Source organism: Teleopsis dalmanni, chromosome 1, assembly GCF_002237135.1.
Source record: "Teleopsis dalmanni isolate 2A chromosome 1, ASM223713v2, whole genome shotgun sequence".
Taxonomy (NCBI): Eukaryota; Metazoa; Arthropoda; class Insecta; order Diptera; family Diopsidae; genus Teleopsis; species Teleopsis dalmanni.
In genome coordinates this window covers 31,198,165-31,211,930 of record NC_051846.1, presented here as the reverse complement: position 1 = coordinate 31,211,930, position 13,766 = coordinate 31,198,165, and positions in this window count along the sequence as shown.

Genomic DNA, 13,766 nt, shown 5'->3' with positions numbered 1-13,766 from the left:
TTTTTTATCGTAAAAATAGTTTAAGAGAAATCACTTACTTTGTTAAGCTTTTCACAGAAACTAGTAGTATTATCCTAGGAATTATCCTTTTCGTATTTCACTTCACCAAGCGCAAAACGAATTCTATTGTTTGTTCTAAGATTTTCCAGAACGTTTCATAGCAAAGTTTGCACTGCATTTTGAATAGGCGCCATTTTTATTGTATTTTAAAAGGCACATAAAAGATTATGAATCCTAAGGATCTCAAAAGAACTGAAGCAAACGTCAAAAGGAATTTCTGTCAACCACAAATAGGGCAATTAATTTCTCTTGGTTTTTCTTTTTTTGTTTGGTTGTAAGGCAATAGTTTTTTAAGTTAACTTTTTACTAACCAGAACTGAATAAGCTTAGAAGCTATTGTGATTTGATACAAAAGCAGTAAAAATAGTTTGTAGACAATTTTTTCAATTAAACGGGGCAGAAGATTTAAAAATCGCGGTTTTTATTATTAAGGTTTTTAACACTGCACTGTTTTCAATTTGAAAAATCGCTACTTAATTTTTTAAATTGTTTTTTAATGTTTAAATAAATCAAATTTTTTTTTATTTTTAAATCAGTTAAATTTTTATTTTTTTTTTTAAATAAATTTAATTATTTTTTATTGGTTAATTATGATAACATATTTGTGCTATCACGATTTCTAAACTATTTTATTTATTTGACATCGCTCTAATAGTTTAAGCTAACCGCAAGCTTTATTTTGCCATCAACGTTAACCACGAATTTAAATGCAACTGTGGATGCAATTTACCTATGCGCCTACATTGTTTCAATTGAAAGCTACTTAAGCGGTGCTACTTGATGTTTAATTAAGAGAAACTGCCGCCTGTAAATATCTTTAAGGCGCTGAAAGTGCAACTTTTGTAAAAGAAAAGAGGGTACAATTTAATTAGTTCAAACTAAAAACTAAATTGAAGGTAGTTAGTAGCTGTAGAGAAAAGAATTAGCTCAACCAATGGTTCCATTAAGATATTCATGCATTTAAGAAAATTTATATTCTGAGACTCACAGTAAAGCCAATAACCGCAAAACCTAGAAAAAGCCAACAAATCGAAAATTCTTCTAAAATTCTGTTTACTCATGACATGACCGCTAACTTCTAGCTTGAAGGTCTGAATATCAATCACTTAAGCTATATTTATTTATAGAAATTCAACTTTTCAAAATACTGACAAGTTCAAAATATTATCATACATAAATAAATATATTAAATTTGATTTTAAAGTCAATTATGACGAAAATAGTTATTTTCTTAAGAGAAACTATTGTTTTAATAGAGAGGCTTTAGAGCAATAGTAAGTAAAAGGTTTTTTAACTAATCGTTAGAACATACAAGCCATAATACGGCTTTAGGTTATTTGAATAATTAAGTCAAGCTTTTTAATTAAGCTAAAGCTAAATTAAAAATCTAAAATGACTCTGAGTTTTAAATTTGAAAGAGTGGGTACAAGTTCAACTCTCTGTCCTCACAATCTTAAAAATTTTTTAAGAATAATTATATATAAGAAATATTTCCAAAAAATACCACTGTTGATGGACATTTACCAACTCTCAATGGAGTATTATGGTTATTCAAAAATTCAACTAATTAAAAATAATAATATTTTGTTGTTATACTTCACTAAGGTTCAAAAATGTCTCAATAAATAAATGTAGTTTTGTCTGAAACTAGTAGCTTTGCCAAGTATATATTTTATAATCTAATATAGAAATCACTACAGGACTGGGAACTTACTCTAATAAAACATTTACGTTATGTAGAAAATAGAATGAGACCTCGAAATACGTGCTATTGGTTTGGATGGTACTGATGCATAAATGAAAAAAATAGCTTGGTGCCCACTTACATCAAGAAATAAGTTCAGTAATTCAGGTTCAATAATACAGTAGAATTAGTTGGGCTTTGAGAAATACTCTTAGTTTATAAGAGGAGTACATTATATCTCTAGATGTCAGTATAAATTTCACCAACATGATAGTAACAATCTTATATTCGGTTTAAAAATTAACTCTGCAATGTAGGTTCTATAATACAGTTTATAGAGGAAGCTTGATTTTAAGAAATGCTCTTAGTCCATAAAAGGTGTACAGTACATCTCTATATGTGACTATAAATTCCACTAACATAATAATAACAATCTTTTATTCGATCAAGAAATAAACTCTTTAATTCAGGTTCAATGATACGCTTTATAGAAGAAGTTGGACTTTGAGAAATATTCTTAGTCTATGAAAGGAGCAAAATATATCTCTATATGTCAGTACAAACTTCATTAACATAATACTAATAACAGTAATAATAATACTCATATTATTATAATTTATACATGAAAACATTTTAAATAATTAATAAGTTTAAATAACTTATTAATTTTAAATTAAATGTTTATTAGTAATTTTATATATATATTTCTAAATGTTACTTTGATAGTAAGGTGTGGGTTAAGAATTCCAAACGACTATATATTTACCACCATGTCTGTCTGTTTTAATGGCTCTATGCTTAAAATTTTATTAAATAAATAATTTCTTTTTGATTTAATCTTCTAAGTTCTAATTAAATATAAAAAAACACATGAATAATTTTAAAATTTAATTTAATTTGTTGTTTTACGCAAAATAAGAATATTTAGTGTACGTTTCAAAAATTTTTTTTTGCCATAATCCCTTTAACCACAAGTACTTCTACGAAATTGTTTTCCAAAACTTTGAGAAACTTTTAATTCTTAGATAAATATGAGTTGACAGACTAAGAATTTATTAAATCTCTTTTAATTTTCTTTTGGCAGTCAATATGACCCTAAAAATGTCAATCGAAATAAATGTCATACAAAATGTGTATATATCCGTACGTACTTTATCTGCCGCATTTTTTATTTTTTTTTATCAGGAAGCAAATCAGGTACGTTGACCCTATAATCCATCATCTCATAATCCCTTTTACTTTGCTGAATTTGCATTTTATTTGTGTGAAAAATTAATTTGCTTGTATTTTGATGAAGATTGTTGTCAACTGTTGAAATATATTTGATAAGAAAGCAAATTTTATCGAATTCGTTATCAATTCAACATAATTTTATATAAAAATCAAATTCTAGGAAATCACAAATAAAATAAATTATTTTTATAAAATTTAATAAAAAATATAGAAATATGCATTGATGTATAATAAAATTATATTAAACTTAGTTTGATGTAAAATTCATAAAAACGCTATATTACTTTGGAAATGGAATAGTGAAATTATACTTTTAACTTCAAGTTATGCGTTACTTCATTTATAAAGGTTTTGCAGTTGTATGTAGAACCAAAAAAAATATATAAAAGATATGGTAAAAGACAGAATAAGTATTCTGAAACGTTATTAACTGTTCTCACTGTACCAACATCAATCTTACTTTAATATTAGAAGTAGAGTCTAATATGAACCAGCAATTAAATCAAATTTAAATTTACAAAATAGAAACAATTGTATCGTGTCGAGCTTTTTTTATGTATTGGTTACAATGTCATTAACATATGTGTTGACGATGAGGTAGTTGTGCTACTTAATTTGTGTACATATATATATCATTATATGCTAACAAACATATTTCAGGAGAAAATTCTGAAATTTTTTTCTTAGGAGATACGGACCCTTGGGGTTTTAAGAATTGGTATTGTAGACACATTTTTAAACGGCTATATATAAGGCTGTATGAATGATAGAAACTTAAAATTTAATGTGTTTTAAATAAATAATTGAACTTTTAAAAAATTGTTTAAACAATTAAGTTTATTTATATTTAAGTACTAATATTAACCGTAAAATTTCAAAAAAAAATGATTGTCAATTTTTGCTTAAAATTCAGTTTTAAGTTTTACAGAGAAATAAACATTTTCAGGATTGATTTATTTTTTGAAATTTTTTAAAATGTTCTTTCTCCTACAAAACACATCAAGTAAATGCCTACTCTATATCCGATAAATGAATTTTCAAAGAACATACTACAAAAATTCTTTTATTATTATTTTTGATTTCAATTAGTATTGAAATTCTACATGAAAATCAAAAGTTTTAGGACCATATTGTCCTTAGAAGTACTTTTAAAAAATTAATTTTTCTTTACATCACACCAAATACATACACATGGTATTTCAGTAAAAAAAAATAAGACGAATATGTCACACAAATTTTTCTTTTTTAGTTTTGAATCAGATTAATCAATAAATTCTACTTAAAAATAAATATTACCAGTGTGGCACTGCTTTTAGAAGTAATTAAAAAAAATTAATTTATTAGGCGTTCTACACGTTACTCATACGCACCATAATACCATTAAATCAATTTTCCAAGAAAAATAACACAAAAATGTTTACTTTTCATTTCTAAATTAAATGCATATTAAATTATTTATAAAATTTTAAATTAGTTCCGCATCATATCTATTTTTAAATTACAAATTTTTTTTTAAATTACAAATAATTAAAATGTTTTTTGAATTTTTTTCTTGATGAATTAAAAAATGAATTACTTCCACACTAGCTGAACTATCTCCATAACTGCAGCACATAATGATACCTACCTTTTTTGGTGAAGTATTATTCTGCTACAGTTGGAAAAATATTCTGCACAGATAAGAAATGTTATGGGAAATAAACTTTAAAGAATTCAATATGGAGTGTATAGGTATCCCTATCTTAAAAAGATACTGGCATCAAAGTTGGTATAAATGTTAAGTTAGTTTGACAAGTTTCAGTTTCTGTTTTAAAAGCAAGAAAAAATATTTGAATAATAGTTAAACTTGGAAAAGTGTTCCTAATGGTACACTATAAGTAAGTAAAGTATAGACATTAAACACAAATATAATAAAACAAGAGCTACATATTTATCAGAACCGAGCTATTGCTTCATAAAAATGTAAAAATTAGTTACCCAGATATCTACATTATCACAGATATCATCAAGAACATCATCAGTATATAAGTTAAACAGACCTGACGATCAAGTCAGTTACTATAAAATCTTTCATATCATTGAATACATAGAATTTTAACGTTGATTAATGAATATATTACAACCCTATTTAGTTAAAAAAGCATAATTATAATTTTTAATTTTCATTTCAAATATTGTATCAATCATTTGGTTAAGTAGTCAAATCTCATGGCAGGTGATATCAATCAAATGTCACCAGTGCATAGTACAACTTGTCTCAACATCGATGTCTACTCTGTCAACGATTTTGAAAATATTAATGTCACTACAATATTGTGTTTATTTAGTTTAAAATAGCTTTGCGATTGATTATGACTCCTTGGTACATTAGTATTCTTGAACCTTACCCATAATTTTTTTTGCATTGAGAAGTTTTTCATTGAGAGGTCGGTAAGGGAGAAAAGTATATTTCGCATTTCTAGAAAAAAAGCGAGTAAACTATTTTTGTTCAATTTTGTTTCTTCTCCTAATCATAATAAAATTTTAAAAGTAACCAAATTGTTTATGCTATATAGTCAACCACTGTCAATTATTAGAGGCACTGAACCATTCCAAAGTTTTTACACTTAAGAATCTAATAAATAGAAATATTTCGCATACTTTTTCTCAAGTCTATTACAATATTTTATCTAACAAATATGTATAATTCAAATATCCAAGCGATGATATTATCTACAATATTTTTAATTATTAGATCTAGTATTGTATAATATTCTTCTATATAATATATACATATATAATATATACTATATACAGGTATATTATAATCAACGCGTATATTAATTATCATTTCTAAATTACTTTTGATTTATTTAAGTAAAATATTTACAGCTTAATAAACATCATTAATAACAAAATCATATAACTAAATAGTAATAATAATAACAATAATTATTAATTTGTTAAAAAATTATTCATGAATAAATATTTCATAATTAAAAGTTTCTTCTGCTTAAATGAATAAATTTTAAAACCACTTAGAACTGCATGACTTGCGTATGATATTTTCATAAAAAACCACCTGATTTATTTTTACTTATTTATATAATTGTAACTGTTAATAATTATTTTTAAGTCAAATAATTGTTATATCTTAAAAAAAAAATATTTTTTTCACTATTGTGATAAATCATAAAACTCATTAAATTAAGCTAAAATAAATTGAAGTTTACCTAAATTAATACTGTTTACAAAATACAATGTAATGATAATTAGATTTAAGATGCACTCATAGTTTTTCAAACTAAATTTCTGAAAAATTAAAAAAAACGTTATGAGGTTCATATACTATATATAAATGGTTTATTACATCAACTTTTCGAAGTCATTGTTTTATAAAATCTTGTATAATAAAGAAAAGTAAACATCAATTTTAAAATAATTTTAAATTTAGTTACTAATCTGTTTTTCTAATTGTTAGTTTTAGGTTATCAATATTACTTATATACTAATATATTTATATAATATAATTAATAATATAATAAATAATATATTTAATATATTTACCTATTTATACTTATATACTAAAAAGTCATTTAACACTTCCACGAAGTCTTTTAAAACCCCCGGTAATAAAAGCACTAGCTGAAATTAGAAATTTTTTGCAAGGTGATAAATATTGTTACTGTTTGCCTCTAGAATTACTATATTGACAATAAATCCGGCAAGTTAATTTGAATGTGACAATTCCAATATAGTTTGATAAATATAAAAGCTATTTAATTTACATTATTCGCCCTACCATCTTTCTCAACGTACCACACCCATGCTTACGGGCTTAGGTAAACCTAGACTTCTAAGTGCTAAGCCTCTTTATCTCAACTTTCACTCTTATTTATTGGAATAAAGTTTCACACATTGCCCTTTGGTACAGTTGTAAACATTTTCTCCATTCAGTCCTAAGAGGTAATTTTAGTGGGTAGAATTTCAGACTGTGTTAAGCGTTTGTATTGAAGCTATTAACACATTTTTATTTATAGATCCTTGTAAATGCTCTATTAAAAAAATTTTTATTATTAAAAACACTGAATGGAATAGAATTAAAAAACAATATGTACAAAAATATCTCATCTCATTATTAAAAATTCAATTCATCTTAAGCTATTGAATCATAATAAATGTCATTTATTGCAATAAATGACTTGTAACAAGGAATGAATTGTGATAAATACAATAAAAAACCTCTTGCAGTTGAGTCATAACACCAGATTGCTTTAAAGAAACTAAACAGATCCAATTGGTCTTTATACATAATAAGCAAAAAATTAAAAGTTTCGTTTTGTTTTTTCTATTACAATGTTTACACTGAGATAATAATCTTCAACTCCTATTTCAGAAAATATAATTTGCATTATTCATAGTATATCGATTTATACATCGATTTAACAGTCGTAAACTAAGTCTCCAAACTGATTTAAGTGTGAATGAAGTCACCATATTAGATCACTTAAGCATGTCAAGCATTGACACTTAAGTTACAACTGTAAAATCAATCATAAGTCAATGTCAAACAGAATTTACTTATATGTGTAAGTCCAGAGACTAAACAGCTAACAATGCCACTCGTATATATTAGATATGACTTTTAGAAAGTGGCCACCATTAAACAATAGGTGTCAAAAATTAATGACATTCAGAGCATTACTTATGTAAAATAATAAAAAAAAGCGCGATTTAATATGTTTCTTAAACATTGTTTTATGACTGAAAATATATTGAGAAAATGCTATAATAGGTTATATAATAATTTAGTAACTTTGTCAAAATCAAAAGCCCGAACCCAATGGACCTCCTTTTTATATTATTTGAATTAATTCCATTTTTGGCTGACCCTACAGCTGTTTCCTGGTCTTTTCATCACTGGTCTTGGAATTATTTCTTATATTTAATTATTTCTTATAATTTTTTGAAACGGTAAGTGTTTAACTCGTACCCTGCAAATTTGATGCTCAAAGTCTGTGTTCATTAGCCAACTGACCCAAAGCCGTACTTGACTTGCATGTTCGCCCTTTGGAATTTTGTTAATTTGTTGTGAAAGTTCATTAACAATTTCACTTGATGTGTTATTTGGAATAAAATCATAAAACAGCTGTAGAATAATTGAATTAATTATTTATTATATGCTCATATATTATATTATATATATTATATGCTAAGAAAGTCATTAGATTTAAAAATTAGAAATTTAAATATTAGATATTAAAATATATGTAACGAAAATCGGATTATACAAATTTATAAGACAACTAACGACTTTTTATTTTTTTAGATTAAAAGTTATTCTAAATATATATGGTTTTGAAATAATAAAATAAAAACTTTAAAATATTTTAAAATTTTTATATACTCGCATTTTCGGTAAATTAAATTAAATTAGGACAACTTAAGTGGAAAATCTATTCAAAACTTAATTTCCGGTTGTTATTCAAACCGAAAAATACTGTTTTGGCACAGACCTATATTTCCATCTGTACATGAATGTAAGCTTCTTACTTTTCTTTCCAAGTTTTTAACACGTAATCAACATTTTTTTTACTGAGATTAGAAAAAACCGCATTTTTTATAATTTCAAGCTTGACACACAATAAAAGCCACAAGTAGCAGCAGAAACAATAACAACAGAAATTATTCACCGCAAAACACATTCATTAATACGCTACTTACACCATCCACAATGTCCTACAGCTATAATAGTTTCCATGGCTAATGTGCAACCAGAGAGCTATTGTGCTGCACTTCACATACACTGCAAAATTAGTTGATGAAAGAAAATAAAGTTAGAAATTTTAAACCAAAACAAAATAAAAGGGAAATGAAAGAACTCATGGCTTAGTGGTTACGACTTATATATAACTAAAGAAGAAAGTGAAAGTGAGAATGTTGTATATGTTCAGAGTTTATTTGAAGTGAAATGAAACAGAAACATATTTATTTAAGTGTAGTGCCACTAATTTGTACATAATACATAGAGAACTACTAAATATATAGGTGTGTAGAATATTGAAAAGAAAAATACACTATATTATTTACCATAGAAATTAAGTAAGGGATTGAAAATGTGCTTATTACAAAATGAACTTGATAATATATTATTATTTTAAAAAGAAATTTAAAATTGTGTTGACAATACAAATTTGTCGATTCATTCAACCAAATTCAATTCATTATTATTACGAAGTAAATCTCCTTACTTCACTGATGCATGCAGTTAGTGCTCAATTTAATCCAAACATATGTATACAAGTATAGTGCTATAAAATAAAAAAAAAAATAAGTATAAAATAATTAAATAAAAGTCTCTTTTGGGTTTATAAATTTCTAAAGGTAACTTTTTCAATGCCAAAAAATATATTTAAAGATTTTGTTATATTTTTGAGAAATTAATAATTATACTAAACATCTTTAATATCTAATCTCACGGGCTTATGAATGTTTTTAATATAATTTTAAATAATTCGTGGCAATAAAACAATCAAAACAGCTTAGTTCAAATTAAATTGTAATAAATTTTGATAACGCTACTTATTTTTTATATCAGGTACTGTTCTCATTCGCTTAAAATTAAATACCAAATTTAATCTCCCTTCATATTAAACTATTTGTATATTATATGTAATATATATTATATTAGGTAAATCCTCATCTACCTGCGATATTTTAAACTTCGCCAAAGGTTTTAGGTGAATAATTTCCATATATACACGGTCTATGTAGATTCCCTAGGGATCGATGGTATAACCTAACCCACGACGCACCCATGATTTCTGGCTTAGATAAACCTAGCCCACTACGTAAAGCCCCTCGCTCATATCGCTCTGGAAACTGGAATGAAGTTTCCACAATGCGATTGAAATCTTTTCTATTCATTCGTAAGAGGTGGTTTTAGCAGGTTAAAGTCTGACACTGAAACGAATCAATAGTGATTGATAGTTCATCTTAAACAAAGAAAAGTTAATATCGACAATTTAAAAACATATATTGCTGATGAAATTAAAATTTTTTAATTATAAAATAATTTTTATTTTATTTTTTTAATGAATAATAAATAAAATCGTTAGAAACATAAAACAATATAAAATACTTTTTTCTGTTTTTTGAAACGAACGATTAGTTCACACTCTAATATTCTGAATTTTAATTTATCGAACCGCTTTAAAAATTTTTATTAACACTACTGTAAACACTGCTTATTAAATTCTTAAGTTTACAAAAATTGCTAAATAAAAATATTTCAATAATATACTTTATAAAAAAGCCAAAAATAATTACATTTAACTATTTCACTGCAATAAACATTTTTACTAGCCCGTATCGATGGATTAGATAATGGCCGATGCTCCAACTCAATGCATTTGCGGTTCACAGCTGCAACTTTTTGGTAATTCAACTTTTTAAAGAATGAACATAAAAAGTTTTGGACAAAACTCTATAAATTGTTATAATGAATGCAATTCCTTAGAAATAAAAAACTTCAATTGTTTTTTTTATGAGTAAAGTTTAAAACAGTATGCCATTAACCTTCTACTTTAAACATTATTGATGTATTGGGAAAAAGTAAACTTTTAGTCCATTTAAGTTGAACGATTTCTTGAAGCACTTTTAAATATTTCATCAAAATATATATCTTAACCTAGTCTTTTAAAATGTTTTCATCAGACGTCATATTGTGAAAATACTAAAGATATGGAGAGGTTAATAAAATTCTACCTACATGGCAAATCAGAATAATTTTTGGACAAATCAAAAAATGCCAACTGAATTGAAATTATCTCTCGGCAATTCATTTGAAATTTCACAACAACCAGTCAAAATGGAAACAAGAAAACCCACAGTTAATCACAAAGAGTTGGGGAAAATCCTTCCCAGCACGCTATACGATTTGCCGTTCTCTACGATTTTCGAAGTAATCTTAACCCCGTGGAAATATTTAATATGAACCAAATAGCATATGGAGAAAAAAGTTAAGTTTTTTATTCGAAGTGAGATTCCAGATCGGATCTTTATCTATGGAAAATCAGTCTTACGCGGTTTGCCCAAGATTTTTAAATTATAAGTGGAATACAAAAATAGTAAAAATTTAAGATTAACCGAGAAAATGATTGCTGATGAACTGGACTTGTCGCGAATATTAAGTAATTATCTGCGATAAGGAAAAAATCAGAACGATGGATTCGTCGAGTTTTAATCAAAGTCCAAAAATATGTGCGGTTGTTCAATATTTTCTTTCAAAATTTACAAATATATGTTTCAATACTTTTTATAAAATTGCCCCAAAATGAGGCCTAGATCTACAAGTACGACTCAGAAACAAATTAACAGTCGATGGTAGGGAGCTTAGAATGAGCTAATCCACCCGTTAAAGCCAAACAATAGAAGTCAGCAACAAAAATAATTATATCACTAGAAAAAAAATTGTGGCTGTTATTACTCTAAATACTGCATAAAGCTTGTTTATCACAAGTTAAAAAATTTATTAAGAAGCCAGGAAAAAAACAATATTTATTTAAAATTTTATTTTACTATATATTCTACAAAAGATATCATCTGCATCACAATGTCGCAAATTAAAAATTTAAAAAAAGTTTTTAAAATACTGAAAATACATAAGATTTATATATACCATAATGTATACCATAAAAACCATGTTAAAAATAAAAGAATTGTATGGAAATGTAACAGAAACTGTAATTAGTTAATTAAATTATGTATAGCTGTGTTTTATGCTTTCGTTTAAAAAAAAATTACTAAGCGAATTTGTTCATGAATATTAAACAACAAATTGAAAAGAGTCCAAATAAGAATAACACATTTATTTATTATTATTATTTTTTTTTGTTGTTCATTTATTCTTTAATAGTTCCACATACCAAGTATAATAAGCAATGTAATTAATTAGATAAGATAAATATTTTGCTCACGTGTATAATACAATTTCATATATCATAAAAAAAATGATATATAATTTTAAATATGTTAATATTTTTATTATATATTTACATATGTAAATATTATTAAAAATAATTTATATTATTTATTATATAAAATTTATGATTTTGATACAATATCGTCTGCCAAATGCCGCTTATCAATTATATTTTCTGTATTTAAGTGCATATTTTAAAAACGTTATAAAGCATTCAAGTTTATTATTTGAGACATAAATGGGGCTATTTGTCTTCGAAGCTTCAGCTAGCAAATATTTGAGGAGAGGATCAATAAAAGATGCAAATTAACATACTTTTCGAGAACCAAGTGGACTTTTTAACTTTAAGTCAGATTAGGTTAATAATTCGCATGTTGATCAAAGTTGACTGGGAGAGTCAGTTTACAATAAGCGTTGTTGTATCTATGTATTAATTTTGTTAAATCATTTAATCTACCAGATAAAACTGAGCAGATCCGACAAGTCCACTCTCTGCGGTCCGACAATTGATGTCTAAGACATTGAAATCGCTTTTTTTTTAGTCTAGGGATAAGACATGCAGAGCAATTAATAGATTCCATCTCTTGTTTTTATTGCAGGTACTTTATTGCAAGTACCTATCACTTTGTGGTAGGTTTTTGGATATAAAAAGTATGTAGGCCACGATATAATTGATTAAATTATCAAACGAATGTAGATCAAATGATAATTAATTGAAATGGAACCAATGTCAAAGTGGCTCATTTTAGAAATACTTAAGGAGCGAAAAGTATCAATTTAAAATCTATTAGTTGGTCTGTAAACAACAAAAACAAATTAAAAACTTCAACTTGTCCACTGGAATTTAATGCATAAAAAAATCTTTATTAACTGAGCAGAGTTAACTGAGCTAACTGAGATTCCTAATAGTTCAGGTGATTAAGGGATCATCAGAACAAAATTAGCCTTTCATATAATAATTTTTATAGCTTCTGTAAAATGGATATTGAAACTCGTGAACATATTTATACGAGTATTCTATGGTATTTAAAACTAAGAACTATAAACCAGCAGACTTGTCCATCTTGGAAAGAGATTTCTTTCCTCTCATAACTTATGAAACAGGACAATTCAATTTTATACTCTAACATCCATTAAACACTAAACAATTATTAAAATAGTTAAAGTGCTTAGTATTCCTCAGTTACTTATATATAATTGAAATGTTAATAAATCAATATTCCTTTCCCTTTATAATGATGATATATAAGTTAGATACTTTTAGATAAAAATGCCGATGTTTTCTTGAAATTGGATTGAACAACTTACTAGAAATGGTATAGGGGTCATCACATTAATGTTTTGGGTTTACTTTCTTTGACAGTGCATTCGTTACTGAAATGGTTTTTAAATTGATTTTTAACATCTGTTTTAAACTAAATTCCTTATATAGACTATTGTTTTCAATATTATTTTTGAGGTATTTTGAACAGTAGTCAATTACAACAAACAATTCTTATTTTTACTTAATGGTCTTGAACTTATTTCTTATATTTAAATGCTTTTTGGAAACTTTTTGAAATAAAAAGAATTTTTAAGTTTTGTGCTATATGTTATATTATATTTTGTGTACATTTATTTATATAATTATTTTGTATACAAAAATTTTAAACATTTCGAAGTTTATTTACTTTTCATCAGGTCCGGAAGCTATCAAATCTAATCATTGAATTAGGATTTGTGGTGGAACAATACTAAAAATGTTACTTTAAAATATTATTTTATTTTTAATTGTAAGACTTAAGCTTTGTTTTGTTATCACGTTGCGGAGCTATTTGTTTAAATAGA